Source organism: Urocampus carinirostris, chromosome 11, assembly GCF_059441175.1.
Source record: "Urocampus carinirostris isolate Australia breed hairy pipefish chromosome 11, RoL_Ucar_1.0, whole genome shotgun sequence".
NCBI classification, from domain to species: domain Eukaryota; kingdom Metazoa; phylum Chordata; class Actinopteri; order Syngnathiformes; family Syngnathidae; genus Urocampus; species Urocampus carinirostris.
Window position 1 is genome coordinate 40662078 of NC_142359.1, and position 21104 is coordinate 40683181.

Below are 21104 nucleotides of genomic sequence, written 5' to 3' on the forward strand. Positions count from 1 at the left end.
AACTAGATCAATTCGAGAAAAGATGGAAGCTTATCACACAATGTTTACTTGATGTCTAAACCCCTCACTTTTTATTGTATTTATTTTATTAACATTTTTTGTTTCTTTTGTTATTTATGGGTATGTCAATTGTAAATATTTTTTGTTTGTGTTGCTGTATGATGGAGGAATCGAACCTCTGTCAAAGTGTGTGTGAGAAATAAAAAGTAATAAAAAAACTAAAAGTTCAAATTGCTTTGTATTTTATCTCTTTTTTTGTAGATTTATGAATATTTTAATTAAATTTGCTGTGTTTTTCAGTGTTTATCTGTTAATATAAAAATGTAAAGTTTTGTTCTATTTTCTTATTTAATCCGTCTTTTCCTTTTGATAGTATTTTTTTGTTTTTGTTCTGTCCATTTTCGTCTTTATTCTTCTTTTTTTTTTTTGAGTCTTTTTAACTCATTCCATGAATAATGTTACATTGTAATTGGTAATGTAGAGATTAAAACAACAACAAAGAAAACCCTGAAGCCCTTTAGGACCCAAAAGTGCCGGCTCTTTTTGGTGAACCGAGTCAAAAGCTCGTTCCTTAAATATAATCGGAATTCCCATCCCTACAAGTAAACTCCAGTCAAGGACGTCACAGTGTTTCATATTTGTTTTTCAAATTATTTGGGATACAACAACATAATCTTATGGAAATAATGAATTTCCCTGGTAACTAGTTACAAATTGCTATTCAATACTAACTCAGTTACTTTTGGACACTGGGTGAAAGCATTTGTTGGCCTAGAGAGAGATGGGCTCCACTAGGCTGTACTTGCCCAATACACACCACAGGATATGTTGCCTCTATGACCCTAGTGGTTATGGGCTCCAACCAACCAACGAGTAAGTAAAAATATTTACCACTTTAAAGTAACCTGTGCAACACTGTCTGTTATTAGTATCAGTGAAGACATTCATTCATTCATTCATTCATTATCTGCACCGCTTATCCTCAGTAGGGTCGCGGGGGTGCTGGAGACCATCCCAGCTGTCTTCGGGCAGTGGGCAGGGGACACCCTGAACTGGTTGCCAGCCAGTCGCAGGGCACACAGAGACAGACAAGTCACTTGCTTAATCACTCCTAGGGACAATTTGGACCGGCCAATTAACTTGAAACGCATGTTTTTGGAATGTGGGATGAAACCAGAGTGCCCGGAGGAAACCCAAACAAGCACGGGGAGAACATATAAACTCCACACAGGAAGGTTCGATCTCATGACCTCAGAACTGTGCTGCACACGTGCAAAGCACTGCACCACCGTGCTGCCCCTCAATGAAGACGTATCATTTCAAAAACATTCCAAGCCCAAAGAAAGATATGTGCACCAACGAACATATAATTTATTTGTAAGGTATGAGAAATTAAAAACAGCCAAAATACGACCCCCGCCCGAGGCTTGACACCTGCCCAACACAAATTGCTGACTGGTTGTGGGAATCCCTGCACAAAGCTGCCTTGCTGTGACACCGCCCCCCACCCCCAAACACAGCAGTAAAATAAAAATAAAACAGCTCGATGCACCACACTAGCTTCCCTACCCATTCTCTTTTATTTTTTTTAAAGAAAAAAACAGTCCCATAAGGCAAAGGTTTCTTTCATTGCTCTATTTTTGACATAAAGCAACTCGAGCCTGGACAAGCTTATCAATGATAGCTTTTTTTTCTTACCTGAGCTGTTGACAGTGACGGGAGAAGCCGTTATTTAAATGTATTTTTGGGGCGGGGGGGCGGGCTTTCAAATGCGATGCTCCCTCTTTGCTATTATGCGATTAATTCCAAGCAACCCGGGCAAGTCCCCCCCTCCACACATTCACTCTCGTTCTCGACTCTCTCGCAATGCACGCCGGGAAAAAGAAGAGGGGTGCGTTCATTACCGCAGTAGCATCTCAACGATGATTGGACAGGAGGCAAATTGGGGGCGCGGTTATTTTGAATTCATAGCGTGTGACTCCAACAACTACAATTTAAAGACTCTTTGTTTATAACGCACTTATTGGTGGTGTTTATTATTATCATTATCATCATTATTTTTATTATTACTATTTATTATTATTATTATTATTACTTTAATAATATATTATTGTTGATTTTTCCAGTGTTTTTTGAATCAGTCATGAAAAGAAATCGTCTGTGAATGTGTCCAGAGATATAAACAGCATTATCTTATGGACAAATTAAACACAGGGGTGGACATTCTTTTTGAGTTGCAGGCCGTATTCACATTGGGGCGAGGCCTAAGAATAAAAATGGTTGATAAATGTACAGTGGGACCTCGCTACTTCGCGGGTTCAGAGCTTCGCAGGTCTAAAAAATAGTAATAATAAAATAAAATAATGAAAATAATAATAATAATAATAATAATATATATATATATATATATATATATATATATATATATATATATACATATATATATATATATATATATATATATATATAAAAATTCAAGCATTTTTGAAGGGGCGTTGCTACTTCGCGGATTTTCACTTTTCGCGGGTGGTTTTGGTCCCCATTAACCAGGTCTAAAAAATAATAATAATAAAATAAAATAATAAAAAAAAAATAATATTAATATATATATTTTTTTAAGCATTTTTAAAGGGGCGTCACTATTTCGCGGATTTTCACTTTTCGCGGGTGGTTTTGGTCCCCATTAACCGAGGGAATACTGTATTTAATTTTTTGTATAAGCTGATAGAGAGGTTGAAATCAGACAGTTTAGGGGGACTCGAGCATCCCCAAATTCAACACAAGCACCCCCCCTAAATTGTAGTATTTTAAAAATTCTCCTTTTCTTAATAAAAGACAGGATAGGATGAGATATGATGAAAAACGCTCAAAAAAATTTAAACAGTAACACAAAACGAAATTGTGAATGACGCACGATCAAAAATACTCCATTACTCTGCTCTTGGCCTCCTCCCTGCTCCTCTTTCGCTCGGCTAGTGTGACTTGCGGCATAGCGGTGGAGTCTGCGCAGGCTCTCTTGTAGTACAGTAGTGATACAATTCCAAATCCATTCATCCATTATCTTCCGCTTATCGCAGGGGCAGCAGCCTTAACAGAGAACCCCAGACGTCCTTACCTCCAGCCACTTCCTCCAGCTCATTTGACGGGATCCCGAGGCGTTCCCAGGCCAGCCTAGAGACATATAGCCTCTCCAGTGTGTCCTGGGTCGTCCCCGGGGGCCTCCCGGGGGCCTCCCGGGGGCCTCCCGGGGGAGGCGTCCAGGGGGAATCCTTTTAAGATGCCCGAGCCACCTCAACTGACTCCTCTCAATGCGGAGGAGCAGTGGCTCTACATAGAGTCCCTCCCGGTTGACTGAGGTTCTCACCTTACCTCTAAGGGAGAGCCCAGCCACCCTGCGGAGGAAACTCATTCCAGCCACCCTGCGGAGGAAACTCATTCCAGCCACCCTATGGAGGAAACTCATTTCAGCCACTTGTATCCGAGATCGCTCGCTGCTAGGGTCCTTCTGCTGTCTGTCATATCACTTACTCCACTACTGAAGGCAACGTGACGTCACTTGCAAAGGGTCAATACCTCTTCAGTGGGTGGTGCAGAGTGAAAAAGACAAAAAAGGCCAAGCAAGTGTCAAAAGAATCTATTTGTTTACTTTACGTAAATGACTTTATTGGGTCTTGAAAACAATCCTCTATTATAATCGCCTTTACATGTAGAATTGAAGCTTAACACTTAAGCACTTTTTCTGTTTTTTTGGGCGCAAGCTTGGATTAAATGCTGCCACAAGCTGGCAGTTATTTTTGAGAAAGTGTGGGCAGTGAACAAGAGCAATGTTCCTCGGCCTTTCTTTATTGATGTACCCTGGAATTTTTTCTGCCAAAGGACCTCCTAAGCAATACCTAATTACGACTCTTTGACATTTAACAATCATCCCATTGCAGATTATTTTTATTAGATTTGTTCTTTGAATTTATGTACTTTTATGTCAGGGTAAAAAAAAAACGCTTTGTATAGACCGTTTTCATTTTACTATATTTTTACCTTCTCTTTTAACTCTTCTAGCAAAGTAGGAGTAACTACTTGAAGGTGGGGTCAGCTGGCGAGCGCCTGGTGGCCGGACCTTTAACCCCAGGGTCCAGCCGGGCACATCCCGAAGGGACGACGTGGGACCCTCTTCCCATGGGCTCACCACCTGTAGGAGGGGCCAAAGGGGTCGGGTGCGCAGAGAGCTGGGTAGCGGCCATGGGAGGGGTCCTTGGCGCGACGATCCCCGGCTACAGAAACTGACTTTTGGGACATGGAACGTTACCTCTCTGGCAGGGAAGGAGCTAGAGTTGGTGCGTTAGGTTGAGAAATTCCGACTAGATATAGTCGGACTCGCCTCCACGCACGGGATGGGCTCTGGTACCAGTCCTCTCGAGAGGGGTTGGACTCTCTTCCACTTTGGAGTTGCCAGTGGTGAGAGGCACATAAGTCTGGGCATATAAGTTGCTCCACAGCTCGGCGCCTGTACGTTGGGGTTTACCCCAGTAGACGAGAGGGTAGCCTCCCTCCGCCTTCGGGTGGGGGGACGAGTCCTGACTGTTGTTTGTTGGTTGGATCCAACATGGCGGCGCGTATGGACGCTGCGGCTAGTTGCTCTCCAGCTAACCTTCTATTTACTACCGTTCTCTTATCCTTTTTGCTTTCTTTTTTGGACACATGCGTGGCCAATAAAACTTATTGGGAGGAACTTATTCAATTGGGTCGGCGTCTAAATTTCGACTTTTCGGGCACTTTTTATACCACCTATGATATCCCGAACGAGCTACAAAGGGCTCCGGCATCTCCGTGGTCGGCAACCCCACTTACGAGGCAATGGAGGCGCCGTAAAGACAGAAAGCAGAAGCGGGGTTGTCATGCAGGGAAGCGTGTGGAGTCGAAGGAGCAAGAAGGACACGAAGATGTGTCTAATTCAATCATTATTTCTTCATCGATCTTGCGGGTTAACCGATGCCTGAAACCCAACTCACCCGAAGGGCGACATCTGGTGATGATCTCTACAAAGACTACAAAGACTTCAGCTAAGTTAAATGATTCAGCAAAGCTAAAATTTGGTCTTTTAAATATTAGGTCACTTGCTCCTAAAGCTTTACTTGTTGATAATATTATTCGCGATTACAATCTTAACTTGATTGGTCCCTATGAAACTTGGTTGAGACCGGATGAGTTTTTACCGTTAAATGAGGCTTCTCCTCAAGACTACGTGAGCAGCCATGTAACACACCCTTTAAAGAAGGGTGGCGGTGTCGCGCTAATTTCTGAAAAAACGCTCAAATTTACTCCTCGTACCTCTAATAATTACAAGGCGTTCGAGGCTTTTGTAATGCGGTCCTCTCTATTGTCAATTTATGTAGTAACTATTTATCGCACACCAGGGCCATACACAGCTTTCTTGGACAAATTCGCTGAACTTTTGTCTGAACTAGTAACCTATGCAGACAAAATTATAATTATGGGTGTCTTTAACATTCATATAAACTCCCCACTCAGTTCACTTACTGTTGCGTTTCGGTCTCTAATTGATGCATTTGGTTTTAATTACCGTATTTTCCGCACTATATGGCGCACCATGTTATAAGGCGCACCTTCAATGAATGATATATTTTAAAACTTATGCCATACATAAGACGCACCCCATTATAAGGCGCTATAAGTGCATGCTGGTTTAAGATCAGGTAATTGTGCAATTTTGTAATTGTAATCCTGTGCAGTCCTTCGAGACATTTTTGGGATTAAGGGCTATTTACGGTAAATAAATGTGACGACTTGACTACAGTAGAGAATGTAGTTACTTTATGCAACCTCTAGATGTTGCCACGCTCAAGGGAATGTCAACAAAATATTCAAAAAGGTCAAACTTTATTAACAAACAAGCTTTCCACAACTCCATTCACTCCCAAAATAAACAGCCGTTTTATTATTTTCTCTGAGGTAAAGCATTTTCGTGACACATCTTTGACATCTTTGAACAACATCGACATATCATTTTATTTTTTGTCCATTTAGTCAACACGCAAAGAAAAAAACGTCTGATACTGTTATTTTAAATGAAACGTTAGTGCAATCGCAATAAAGTGACACTCGTAATGTGCAAAAACAACGAGTGCAAAGCAATAACATAATAACTGTAAAATGTAAAACGTAAACACACAAAAGAAAAACAAAGATCACTCTATAAGCTCCTCATCGACGAATCCCTCGAATTCTTCTTCTGCTGTGTTCGAATTGACCATATCTCAGTGAATGGGCCATCCAACACGTCCGGTGTTTTTGTGCCAGCGCTGTTGCCTTCATACGTATAGTTATCGTACTGACACTTCTGCTTGCCGCTCTTTGTTGAACAACCCACTGTTCAAGTGTCTCCTCTAACTCTGGCCATCTTGCTTTATTGCCACGGAAACTTTGTTGAGTTTTCCTTACTTGGCGGAGCTTATCTTCATCCTTTCTCCACTTCCGTACCATCGATTCATTTAAGTTTAACTCTCTCGCTGCCGCTCTATTGCCGTGTTGTGCTGCGTGACTGATCGCTTTGAGTTTAAACTCGGCGTTGTACGCGTGTCTCTTAACAGGAGCCATTTTCTTATACAAATGCACGTATGAAAGAGAATCTCGCTCTCTCTCTCTCTCTCTCGCTCTCTCTCTCTCTCAAACGTGACATTCTGAATAATTCTGCGTTTGTTTAAGGTAAATTGTGCTTTACATCTTCACCAGTCATAACCCTGGATTCAGACAAATACTGTATTTGTTGAATATGAATTAAGCAGTTTAATGGGGTAGCCATTTTGCCACTTAGTAAACAAATACAACACGAGCCCCGGCAACTACCAATCGTTTAATATTTCCCAGTATGCACAGCGCGAAAAATGGAGTCGGCGGCTGTTTCTCGTAGTTGCGAGACCTTGCGAATTTAATATTGAGCCATATATAAGGCGCACTGTGTTATAAGGCGCATGGTCAGCTTTTGAAAAAAAACAAGACTTTTAGGTGCGCCTTATAGTGCGGAAAATACGGTAACTGGTTAATTTGCCAACTCATAAAGATGGAAACACGCTAGATTTGGTTTTGACTCGAGGAGTTTTAATCTCAAACATGACGGTGTTACCGTGTACTACCGTTATCTCAGATCATTATTTAGCTACATTCAAGGTGCTAGCTAAATGTAGTACTAAAAAAGCTGAAGGATTTAGCGGACTGGCACAGTTTCTGAGCTCTCCGATCTTCTTTCAGGAGCAGTTGCGTCCTTTCCTTCATTTAAATGTTCTATCAACTCACTCATGAATGAGTTTAATGCTACCTTTGCTAGTGTCCTGGATTCAGTAGCGCCCATACGGCTTAAATCACGACCTAAAAGACGCACGCCTTGGTTTACTGATGAAACTAGATCCCTTAAACAAGAATGCAGGAAATCTGAAAGAAAATGGTGCGCTACCAAGCTTGAGGTTTTCCATCAAACCTGGTGTGACAGCTTGTTAAAGTATAAAGCAGCCCTTGCCTCTGCAAAATCACCCAATTTCGAAGGTGATTGCGTCACAAAAGAACAATCCCAAAGTCCTTTTCGACACTGTAGTGTAGCGACCCTCTTTCATGCACGACACAAGGTTTCACAATCTCTGGGTTTATTGCCTGCATTCAATAAACAAAACAATACAAAAGTCAGGGGCCTCTGTTCACGACTGCAATTATCTTCAACGCTTACAAACTCACTTCAGCTACGGCAAGTGCTGAAGCCCATAAAGTGCCAAACGAAAAGAACAGTCGCAGACGCCCATGACTTAACAACTGAATGAGGTACCGGAATATTAACAGTAATACAACAAAAACACAGATTTTGTGAGAATTCAAAAAAACATTCAAAACAATCAAATTTCAACTCTGTTACACCCACCCCCACCGAATTCTGGACAAAATCTGACACTTGGTTATAAAATCAAAATCAATATCTAACAGTAGTCATTGGGTCACACATATTAGGACCGACTTGAGAAGTATCCTTTAAGGATGCAGTGGACAGAGAAAATTCTCTGAACCAGCCACCGGCTATAGAATGCCTTACACATTCCACATTCACCCAAGACATATATAAGACATAAATGAGCACAAAACATTATCTCCAAAACCAAGTTATTTCAGAAGAATTTTAAAGGGAAAAAATGTCATGCCCCAAGAGCTCGAACTACTGTGTTACGCATAGTCTAAACATTACACTGTAGGTGTCTGGTGACATCTTGTCTAGCCGTAGTGTGAAGAAGCCTGTTGACTGGTCGTATAACACGACCCAGGCGTGTAGTGCGGTGTGGTGCAGACTCTGGTTGATCAGTGTGGCTAACGTTACCTCCAGAGACAGCAGCCACTACAGATTGAACATGATCATGCTCACTAAGAGTCGAAATGTCATCCCTAACAGCAGTGTCGTGAGTATGAGTGGTCAAGGAATGACCAGAGTGATCAGAACTTTCAGAGTTCAGCCCATGCACCCACTCTCTGGTTCTCTCCCCAGACGCAGGCGTGAGATCTGTGTAGTTGTCAGGGCCTGAGATGCTTACAAGACTCTGCGCATCATCTGCAGCACATCCAGACCGGTTTAGCTGAGCAGGCACTCGAGCATGAGATTCTTCGGAGACAGTGGGACTGGTCATTGAAGAACAAACAGAGGCAGATGATTGTGCAGAGGACAAAGATAAATCAGACTGGAGAGAGGGCTGGTCTTGAACTGGGAGAAAGTTAACCAACATCAGCAGGTTACGGTGAACAACCTTCTTATTCCCTGTGATGGTGTCTTGAATTTTGAATGTGTGTGTTTGAGGGTTAGTCTCAATAACAGTGTAGATGGTAGACTCCCACCTATCAGCCAATTTTCGCTTGCCCCTCTCATTTTTGTTCGCCACAAGGACTCTATCTCCAACTCCAATTGACGGCCCTTTTGCTGCCCTGTTATAGAGTCGAGTCTGTCTGCCCTGATCCTTTTTTGCATGTTCCTGAGCAATTGACATAGCCTCCCTCAGGTCTTCAGACAGTTTTGCAACATATCTGCCGTAGGTGGTAATGTCAGGGTCAGACAAAATGTTCCCAAACAGAGTGTCGACTGGGAGGCGAGGAACTCTCCCAAACATCAAGTAAAATGGTGCATATCCAGTAGTTTCATGAGCAGTGCAATTGTACATGAATGTGAGTGTTTGTAAACGTCTTGGCCAGTCCTGCTTTGATTCAGGGGGCAGAGCTCTGATCATATTGCCCAAAGTACGATTAAAACGCTCAACACTTCCATTTCCCATCGGATGGTACGGGGTAGTATGTGACTTACGCACCCCAGACAATTGTAAAAGTTCTGCGACCAAATTGCTCTCAAAGCTTGGGCCTTGATCACTGTGGATCCTCTCCGGAAAGCCATAAACACAAAAATACTTTTCCCATAGAACTTTAGCTACTTGCCTGGCTGACTGGTCTCTACATGGAAAAGCTTGTGCCAATCTGGGGAAATGGTCTGTTATCACTAATACGTCAACAGATTTGTTGTGTGAATCTTCAGCGGACCAGAAATCAATACAAACAAGTTGCAATGGGCGGGAAGTGGCAATGCTTTCCAGAGGGGCCCTCCCTGCAGGCTCAGTGACTTTGCTGACTATGCAACGCTGACATTGACGAACATGCATCCTCACATCTCTGTCCATATGCAACCAAAAGAATCTCTGTCTGGCGATGCTCAGGGTTCTTGACTGGCCTTGATGGCCCGCACTGTCATGCACCCCTTTTAAAACTTCGGCCTTCAGGCAATCAGGGACCACTAACTGATGGCGTTTTGCATTTGAAATCTGATTACGGGATACTCTGTACAAAACATCATCACTCAGAACAAACTTCTCCCAGTGCTTCAGGAGGCCCAGAACTTGACTTGTCTCGTGTGCCCTTTCACGTCTAGACGGTCTTCGAGACCGTTCTACATAAAACCGAAGACGAGACAAAACTCTGTCCCTGGACTGAGCCTCTCGCAGGTCATCCATAGAGAAGGCAGGCAGACTGGGTAGTGTATCTGGAATAAGGTGGGGCATGTGGCTTATCAGTTGAGCTGCACGAGTTCTCGCACCGGAGGCCCATTCAGTGTGTGACTGGACAAAAGCAGCAACTTCTTGATTGGATACAGTCTGGGCCGACACGAGTAATGACTGGACATTTGTAGCTATAGAATGGGACAGCTTCTCTGCCATGACAGGCTGATCTGTAGAGTCTCTGAGAGTCTGTTGGACGGCTGTATCAGACAAAACCGCAGCTTCCGCAGTGAGATCATGAAGAGGTTCACTGACTAGTCTGTGGCCAACATTCTGACAAAAAGGGACACGGCTGAGAGCGTCAGCAACCGTGTTTTTGGGACCAGGCACATATTTGATTTCAAAATTATAACTGGCCAGCTTTGACACCCATCTTTGCTCACAACAGTCCAATTTGGGTTTAGTCATAATGTGTGTAAGTGGATTATTGTCAGTCCAGACGGTAAACTCATGGCCTTTCAACCAATGGCTAAACTTCTCACACACAGTCCACTTCAGTGCAAGAAATTCCAAACGGTGAGCTGGGTAGTTCTTCTGTGACCGGGTCAAAGACTTGCTAGCGAACGCAATTGGCCTAGCCACTGTGTCACCTTCACGTACCTGGGACAAAACGGCTCCAAGGCCATCCAGTGAGGCGTCAGTCGACAGCAAAAATGGACGACTAAAGTCTGGATCAGCCAAAACCACAGAATGGATAAGGGCCTTTTTGAGGTCTGTAAATGCCTGGTCGTGGTCAGCAGTCCAGTCACCTGCTTTCAGTTTGCGGCCCACTACAGTGCATTGGGGCTTTCTGCCTTTCTTCTGTTTCTGGCCAGCCAGCAGATAAAACAAGGGCTTTGCGAGTGTTGAATACCCCGGAATGAAGTGTTGATAAAAATTTAACATGCCCAAGAAAGACCGTACACGTTTCTCAGAAGGTGTCGCTCCATCCGACTCCATCAAGTCCGCCACAGTCATTTTGCTTATACTTTCAACTTTTTCTGGATCGGTAGACACTCCATGTTCATCAATAATGTGGCCCAAGAATTTTACAGATTTCCTTAAAAAGTGACATTTCCTGGGGGCCAGTTTCAGATTGTGGGCACGGAGTCTGCTGAACACCATTTCAAGACGTCTGAGTGCAGAACTTTCATCAGGGGCAAAAACTAAAATGTCGTCCAAGTAGCACAGCAGACTTAAATAGTTTTGGTCCCCGAAAATGGAAGTCATCATCCTCATGAAACTCCCTGGGCTATTACAGAGCCCCTGTGGCAACCTGTTGTACTCATAAAGCCCCATAGGCGTAGTGAACGCTGAGTACTTCCTATCATCTTCGTGTAAAGGCATGTTGTAAAACCCAGACGTCAAGTCCATTGTACTGAAGAAGGAGTTGCCACCAAGTGCTGCTAAGCAATCAGCCTGATGTGGCAGAGGATGAGCGTCTTTCAGAGTCCTCTTGTTCAACCACCTAAAGTCAGTGCACACACGCATATCACCATTCTTCTTCCAGATGAGAACTAAAGGTGAAGCATATTCACTTGTCGACTTTCGAATGATCTCTTTCTCTTCCATTTCATTCAAGACTTGGCGTAATTTTTGATACTGACTCGGTGGCACACGTCTGAAAGGGAGTCTGAACGGCTTTTGGTCAACCAGATGGATTCTGTGAACAAAGTCCTTCGCCTTTCCGCAGTCAAGGTGATTACGCGAGAAGATGTCTTGGTAGTGAATGATCAGCTCTGACAACTTGTCTTTACATTCAGACGATGCATCACAACAGCCAACATCTAGTTCACCCAGGCCAATAGACTGTAGCTTCTCCTCAGCATTACTTACATCAGAGCAGACAGGAGGCAATTGCACAACGGAAGTACTCTGATGGCCACTGACCAGGTCTAGATCCTCCAAAGCAACACAAGGCACCAAGTCAGCCAGCTTTGTATTGCGTCTCAAAAACAGCGGATATTCTGTGACATTCATGACCTTCAGTGGAACCCATCCATCTGCCCACAGAGGTGTGACGATTCTGGCGACCATTAGACCCTTGGGGGCAGATCGTGCCGACGTAGGTTCTGTCATCGCTGCGCTCCCAGGAGATACTCGTGCAGTTTTTGACAGCTTCCCCCACAAGAGGTACTCACGGCCAGGCTCAAGGCATGTGGCTGAATTGCAGAGCACTGTGCCTATCTTCTCGGGCATTTCACCACCACTCCATCTATGCAAGCCAGCTAGCATTGAAAGAAATTGCTCCGTTTCAGCATTAGTGGATGATGGAGCAGAGATTGCTGTTCAGTACGCACTAAACTTCTTTGACTCATGCAATATGTTTCTGATAACATTAGTTCCAATGATTAGGTCATCAGGTTGCCCCTCAACAACAATTGTTGGCACAATCATTTTACAGTTATTGATTTCCATATGGATGTTGAAAGCTGACTTTGGGCACACTCGTCGACCCCCAACACCAATGAGTGTCACGTTGGTGGAAAATTCGTCTTCTGTACGTACTGCTCCAACAGAGAGCATCTTATGCAGAGCAGTCTCACTCACGGTACAGGCCATGGAGCCACTATCCAACATCCCCCCCAAAGTCATACTGCTCCCCACTCTAACTGGTACATAAAACAAACTATCGCTGCCCCCTACAGTATGTGTGTTTTGATAAACAATATTAGGCAACTGAGATTGTGTGAACGTGTCAGAATTAAAAACTTAATTGAAATTGAGATCAAATGGGTGGGAGAACTCATTTTGACCTGTACGGCCTCCCTCTGAATACAGGTCAGCTAGTTTCCCGAAACTGAACTGATTTGGGGAGAAACTTTGTCGGGGCAATGCTGCTTAGAGTGACCAGGGGCTAGGCACTTGAAACACAGATTATTCAATTTGCAATGATATAAAGTGGAGTGATCAGCGCCACCACACACCTTACATGGAGGGGAGTTGAAAGGACTTAAGCGCCTCTGAATACGCTCAGGATTGCGTGGCTCCACTCTAGACAAAACTCTCTCTAGCATGCTCATCATTCGGCCAAGGACATCACTGTCATCTTTCTGAGCAGGCTGTGGGACATGCTGTGGTAGGACATGCTGTGGTGGGACATGCTGTGGTGGGACATGCTGTGGTGGGACACGGACAGGCGGTGAGACATGCTGTGGGCGCTGGGCATGCTGTCGAACACACGAAAAATCTGTATATGGATCGGGGTTAACATGGTGGGGACAAATGGACTGGAGACCCGTCTCTATAGAGCCAGAGTAGGAACAACAAGAAGATTCACTGTCAAGCACTGCAGTCGGGTAATTCTTCAGTGGAGGGACACTGCAAGACCTAGTTGACGCCCCTGATTCCCTTTGATACTCATCTATCCTGAGTTGAACGTCCTTAGAGGTCCACTCATTAACAGGCTTGCATCTGAAAATGTTTGATAGCTGTGGATCAGGACAGTACTTTGCAAACATTTGTGCCACTTCCCCGCCAAGGTTTTCCATTTTTCTGCCCAAGCGACGCAAACCCTCATCAGCAGTATCTGCTGCTTTGTTTAGTCTGATCCAGTAGTCAACTGGATTTTCCTTTGGCGTGGGTAGCGTGGTGTAAAAATCTTGCAACGGGAGAGTTGACGAGGAATGACTAAAGTATCGTATTAGAATGTCATAAATGATATCTGGGTCTTGCCTCACATCAAGTGCCTCATCACTCCTGAGAGCTACTCTGACAACGTCTCTTGCCCTCCCTAAAAGCCTGCTTAGTATCTCATCTGCTTTTTCAGCTGTTGTATAAGACTGTTTCCGAAGCTGGGCTTTAGTCATGGTGATCCATTCTTGAATTGAACACTTGTCAGAACCATTTCCCCTGAAAGTCACAATTTCACGTTGAGTCTTGACATGGACAATTACCGGTGTAGTGTTTTCCTGCGTTGTGTTATGTGGTCTAGGGTCATCTTTAGTCATAACAGTCGCTGCTTTTCCAGTCATTGGTGTGTCATGTGCATGTGTGCGATCAATGAAACCAGAAGAGAGCAGACTAGCCAATACTGAGTTGCCTATCTGCTCTCCAATTCGGCCTACCATGTCAGTCAGGTGTTGCAGGGCAATATTATCACTCATTGGGGTTGAAGTCTGTGCACTCTCCCTCAAGAACTGTTCACTTGGAGACCAGTTTGGGCTCATACCACGCCCCCTGTCCCTCCCATCACTAACATGTTCTTGGAGACCACCTACACCTTCACTTCCATACCCACTAGTAAGTGTGTTTGCATTCAAACCATTAAAATGAACACCCCTGCCAATAGAAAAGCCCTGAAAATCGCCATTTTGACTACTATATCCTTCAGCCATTATACTTTCAGTAATACAAAGAATTGAAAATAAAAAAGGGATAAAATAAAAACCAGAAATGAACTAATAATTTACGTATTGATAGCAAATGCACAGTGGCACAAATACATAAAACGAAATCAAAGCGCCAATGCAGTGCAACAGTACCCTCTAGTGGACACAAGAAGAATATGCAGCAACGCCGGGATCTGCTCAGAGGCTGATCAAAATGATCCAGTTGTGTAGTCACGGCACTAGTGTAGCGACCCTCTTTCATGCACGACACAAGGTTTCACAATCTCTGGGTTTATTGCCTGCATTCAATAAACAAAACAATACAAAAGTCAGGGGCCTCTGTTCACGACTGCAATTATCTTCAACGCTTACAAACTCACTTCAGCTACGGCAAGCGCTGAAGCCCATAAAGTGCCAAACGAAAAGAACAGTCGCAGACGCCCATGACTTAACAACTGAATGAGGTACCGGAATATTAACAGTAATACAACAAAAACACAGATTTTGTGAGAATTCAAAAAAACATTCAAAACAATCAAATTTCAACTCTGTTACAGTAGCATCGCTTACAAGGCAACAGACTATCCCAGATAGTTCCACCCGTTCAGCCCATGACTTAATGGTCTTCTTTACTAAGAAGATTCAATGCATACAGGAAGAAATTGCTAAAGACAGTATTAATAAACCACATACTAAAGGGCTGAAATCTATAGATGGACGACATGGTGGCTGTCCAGGGAATTTGTCCCGTATTAGTGAACTGTCACTCGATAATTTTAAACAGGTGGTGAATACGGCCAAACCGACGACTTGCCAGTTCGACCCGCTTCCGGGTTCTCTTATTAAATGTCTTTTTGGCGTCCTTGGACCTTCAGTTCTAAATATTATAAACATATCACTCTCCTCAGGTGTAGTTCCAGCGCGGTTATTGACAGACACTGAAACGACCCAACCTTGATCCAGAAAGCTTATGTAATTATAGACCTGTGTCCAACCTAACGTTTCTTTTTAAAGTACTTGAAAAAGTAGTGGCACGGCAGCTGAATGATTTCATATCCGAGAACAATCTTTTTGAATCAATGCAATCAGGATTCAGGGCTAACCACTCTACTGAGACAGCTTTAATTAAGGTAACCAATGACCTCCTACTGGCAATGGACTCTGGCGCTTCATCACTCTTGCTGCTGCTGGACCTTAGTGCTGCTTTTGACACAGTGCACCACAATTTCCTACTAGAACGGTTGGAAAAATGGATTGGTCTCTCAGGAACCGTCCTCTCGTGGTTCAGATCCTACCTCTCTGATAGGACGCACTGTGTTGAATATGGCGAATTGACATCTGAGCCCTTTAGTGTTATATGTGGTGTTCCGCAGGGTTTAGTGCTTGGCCCCCTTCTTTTCAGCATTTACATGCTTCCATTAGGTGATATTATTCGCAAGTATAATATCAGTTTCCACTGCTACGCAGATGACACTCAACTATATCTTCCGTTGGAGGAATCTGCCACACTAAACTGTGGAAATATGGAGGCCTGCTTCACTGAGATAAAAGAGTGGATGTCACTCAATTTATTGCGTCTTAACTCTGAAAAGACCGAAATGTTAGTTATTGGTCCATCTAAATGCCGCGACTTATTCTCAAAAACTGCTGTGAACATTGACACATGTCACATCACACAGAGTGACTCAATTAAAAATTTAGGTGTCATATTTGACCCCGATCTGTCCTTTCAAACACATGTGAAGAAAATTACTAGAACCGCTTTCTTCCATTTTCGTAACATTGCTAAAATTCGTCCTATACTGTCTCAGTCGGATGCGGAGATTATAATTCACGTGTTTGTTACCTCCCGTCTCGATTACTGTAATGCACTTCTGTCCGGTCTCCCGAAGTCCAGAATCAAGAGTCTTCAGCTGGTACAAAATGCCGCAGCGAGTTTTTTAACTAGGACAAAAAAGTACGATCACATCACGCCGATTTTGGCTAACCTTCATGACTCCCTGTTACCCTAAGATGTGATTTCATGGTTCTCTTAGTATTATATAAAATCATACATGGACTTGCTCCCTCATATCTTTCAGATCTGATTTCCCCCTATGTTCCGGTCATAAGCCTTCGTTCTGAGAGCGCCGGTCTTCTGGTGATCCCAAGAGCCAAGAAGTGTTCCGCTGGTTCGAGAGCGTTCCATCTGGGCACCGGTGCTGTGGAATGCTCTTCCCCCTGAGATCCGATCTGCAACCTCAGTGGAAATGTTTAAATCCAAGCTTAAAACTCACTTCTACTCTATGGACAATATCTGTGTATTATTTGTGATTGAACATCCTTTGGGATACCACATGTGCGGTCCCTTCACAAGGTTTCTTCATTTTCCTCATGTCGAAGTTTTTTGAGTTTTTCCTTGCCCTCATGTTGGATCCAGATCAGGGGATGGTGTAATAATATATATATATATATATATATATATATATATATATATATATATATATATATATATATATATATATATATATATATATATATATATATATATATATATATATATTAAAATAGTCTGTGTAATAACCTGTGAAGCCCTTTGAGACTATGTGATTAAGGGCTATACAAATAAAAATGACTTGACTTGACTTGACTTGTGCTTATGCACCAAATAGCAGTTCAGAGTACCCACCCGTCTTGGAGTCCTTAGAGGGTGTGCTTAAGAGTGCACCCCCTGGGGACTCCCTTGTACTGCTGGGAGACTTCAACGCTCACGTGGGTATTGACAATGAGACCTGGAGGGGCGTGATTGGGAAGAACGGCCCCCCTGACCTGAACCCAAGTGGTGTTTCGTTATTGGACTTCTGTCATAACGAACATCATGTTCAGACATAAGGGTGTCCATATGTGCACTTGGCACCAGGGTACCCTAGCCCGTAGTTCGATGATCGACTTGGTCGTCGTTTCGTCGGACCTGCGGCCGCATGTCCTGGACACTCGGGTGAAGAGAGGGGCAGAGCTGTCAACTGATCACCACCTGGTGGTGAATTGGCTTCGATGGGTGGCGAAGATGCCGGTCCGACCCGGCAGACCCAAGCGTTGTCACAGACCAGTACGAACACAGGACTCAATTGCATGTGCTTCTCAGATTTTATTGAAAGAGAGTGAGAGTAAGGCTTGTTTGATTGCTTGGTTCCAGGATTGGCGAAGAGCGGGAATGAGCAAAGCGGGAGTGACACCCCTAGGACGACCTCGGCGAGGAGCAGGCTGGTCCGGATGCTGACGATGGAACTCCGTGATGATGGACCGGCCCAGAATTTGTCGAGCTAGGATCCACGAGCGCTCCTCCGGACCATATCCCTCCCAGTCCACCAGGTACTGGAATCCCCTTCCCCTACGACGAGAGCGAAGAAGGCGACATACCGTATAGATGGGATCACCATCCAGAAAGCGAGGGGCTGGAGGAGGAGGAGTCTCAGGAACCAGCGGGCTCTGGCGGACCGGCTTGATCCTGGACACGTGGAAGGTAGGATGGACCCTCATGGTACCAGGCAGACGAAGTCTGACCGCAGTAGGACTGATTACCTTTTCCACCGGGAAGGGACCCAGGAATCGAGGTGCCAGTTTCTTAGACTCCACCCGCAGCGGAAGGTCCCTGGAAGACAACCATACTTGTTGGCCCACCTGGTACACCGAAGCCAGAACCCTCCTATGGTTGGCCACATTAGAGTAGGTGTTGATTGCCCGTAGAAGATTGGCACGTGCCCGAGCCCAGATGTGGCGACAGCGTCGGGCGTTGGCAAACGCCGAGGAACAGGAGACCTCACCCTCCTGGCTGGGGAACAGAGGTGGCTGGTAGCCATATACGCACTGGAAGGGGGACATGCCAGTGGACGAGTTTATCAGGGAGTTATGGGCGTACTCCACCTACACCAACTGTCTGGCCCAAGAGAGGGGATCCCTGGAGGCCATACAACGAAACGCTGTTTCTAAATCCTGATTCAGCCGCTCGGACTGACCATTGGACTGCGGGTGAAAGCCAGAGGAGAGGCTGACCGAGGCCCCCAGAAGACGGCAGAACTCCTTCCAAAAGCTAGAGGCGAATTGGGGACCTTGGTTGGAAACCATGTCCATAGGTATCCCATGGAGCCGGAAGAGGTGTAACTGGACCGCCTGTGCAGTTTCCCTGGCGGAAGGTAGGGACCATTTTACTGAAGCAGTCCACGATCGTCAGGACAGTCGTCATCCCTTCCGAGGCAGGCAGTCCAGTCACAAAGTCCATTGAGATGTGGGACCAGGGGTGATTGGGAACCGGAAGGGGTTGTAGCAGACCTGCAGGAGGTCGGTTAGACGCCTTGTCCCGGGCACAGGTCTGGCAAGCTCCGACGTACTCCTGAACTTCCTTAGCCAAGGAGGACCACCAAATAACTGTACCAGCAACTTCCTGTCCCAACCACCGTTGAAACAGGAAGATGCTGGTACGGGCTGCTCTCGGGTAGCAAGAAAGGCGGGAGTTGTGCCCCCATTGGAGGACCTCGGGACGTAATCCTTCCGGAACAAAAAGACGACCCTCCGGTCATGTACTGGGTCCTGCTTGGTCCTGGAGAGCCTCTCGGACGCGATCCTCAATGTCCCAGGTGATCGTGGCCACCACCCGGGAAGCAGGAAGGATGGATGCCGGGATTGGTTCTCCTCCTTTTGAAACTGTTAGAGGACCCCGGGCGATAGGAGAGGGTGAAATTAAACCTGTCGAAGAAGAGGGACCAGCGGGACTGTCTCGGGTTCAAACGTTTTGCAGAGCGGATGTACTCCAAATTTTTATGGTTGGTCCACACAAAGATGCAACCGCCACCCCCTCCAGCCAGTGACGCCATTCCTCTAATGCCAGTTTGATGGCTAACAGTTCGCAATCCCCCACATCATAATTACGCTCAGCGGGGGAAAGACGTCGTGAGAAGAAGGCGCAGGGGTGCATCTTGTTATCATCAGCCGACCTCTGGGAAAAAAACGCCCCAACTCCTACGTCGGCGGCATCCACCTCAACCACCAATTGACGCTCTGGATCAGGCACTTGCAGGATAGGAGCCGTTGAGAAGTGGTTCTTGAGGGTGGTAAAAGCATTGTCGGCCGCTGAAGACCATCAGGACGCACCTTTTGGACTGGTGAGAGCCGTGAGGGGCGCTGCTACCATGCTGTACCCCCGAATGAAGCGATGGTAAAAGTTGTCGAAACCCAAGAACTGTTGAAGCTTCTTCCGGTCATGGGGAACGGGCCAGGAGGTAACCGCTGACACCTTCGTGGGGTCCATCTGTAGCCTCCCCTCCACCACGATATATCCCAGAAAGGATACGGTCTGAGCATGGAAGTCACATTTCTCCGCCTTCACAAAGAGGGAGTTCTCAAGCAGTTGGCGAAGGACGAGTTGGACGTGCTGCGTGTGTTCTTCCTGGGACTTGGAAAAAATTAATACATCATCCAGATAAACGAAAACAAACCGGTTGAGCACATCAGGCAACACGTCATTGATGAGGGACTGGAAGACAGCGTTGTTTAGTCCAAAAGGCATGACCAGGTACTCATGGTGGCCTGTGGGCGTATTGAAAGCAGTATTCCACTCATCCCCCACCTGGACCAGGAGATAGGCGTTTCGGAGTGCTAACTTTGTGAAGACCGTGGCCCCTTGAGAAGCTCAAAAGCGGAGGAGAGCAATGGTAAGGGGTACCAATTATTCACTGTTATGTCGTTGAGCCCCCGGTAGTCGATGCATGGCCGTAAGAAGAACCTGGCGTCCGCCGGCGAGGAGGATGGTCGTATAATGCCGGCTGCCAGAGCATTGGAAATGTACTCCTCCATCGCTTGCCTCTCGGGTGCTGAGAGAGAATAGAGTCGACCCCTAGGGGGAGTAGAGCCAGGCAGGAGGTCAGTAGCACAGTCGTAGGGGCGATGTGGAGGTAATGGAGTAGCCTTGGCTTTGTTAAATACCTCCCGTAGGTGGTGGTAGCAGGCAGGAACCTTGGACAGATCAGGGGGAGGCTTAGAAGCAACGGGTCGGTCGCGGTGAGATGCGGCGTGCAGACAGGTTTTATGGCACTCGACGCCCCATTCCATCACGGTTCCAGAACGCCAATCGAAGTGGGGGTTGTGCCGTACCAGCCAAGGATGACCCAAAACAAGCGGCTGACCGGGGGATGGGAGCAGGTGGAACCGAATCCGCTCCTGGTGGTTGCCTGATAATTTCATCTCCACCGGTTCGGTAACTTGCGTGACTTTACCCAACAGGTGCCCGTCTAACGCTCGGGCAGTGATCGGGGACGAGAGAGGAACCTAGGGTATTCGTAATTTGCGTGCAAGGGCGATGTCCAAAATGTTCGCCTCTGCGCTGGAATCGATCAACGCAGGTAGGGACTGGGGAATACCGGAAATCACGAACCGAGCCGAGAGGACAGTGCTTGGAGTTCTGGAGGTTGGAATAATGCCTTCTAACGATCAAGATGAAATTCGATGTCCCTCGCCGCCACAGTATAGGTAAAGCCCCTCGGAAATCCTTCGCCGGCGTTCCTCCGCAGATAACGACGTGTGATCCACCTCCATGGCTTCGTGAGGATTCAAATTCATGGGTTGTGCAGTTGTAAAACCCCCTGGCTCTTTGGGCGAATTGGTGGTGAATCGTCTCGGCTAGCCCCGCTCCTGTCTTCGTGCCTGGACTCACCGGTCAATTCGAACCATCAGAGCAATAGCT

At 45.6% G+C, this 21104-nt stretch overlaps 1 protein-coding gene across 2 annotated transcripts in view; it reads right to left on the reverse strand.

The window, feature by feature from the left end:
- Nucleotides 1-1839, reverse strand: part of syn3 (synapsin III) — a 208297-nt gene extending 206458 nt beyond the window's left edge. For both annotated transcript variants that reach the window (XM_088348464.1, XM_088348463.1), the window contains exon 1: nt 1699-1839. The gene's annotated coding sequence lies outside the window, so the exon portion shown is untranslated. The remainder of the gene's footprint in view (nt 1-1698) is intronic.
- Nucleotides 1840-21104: the final 19265 nt, after the last annotated feature.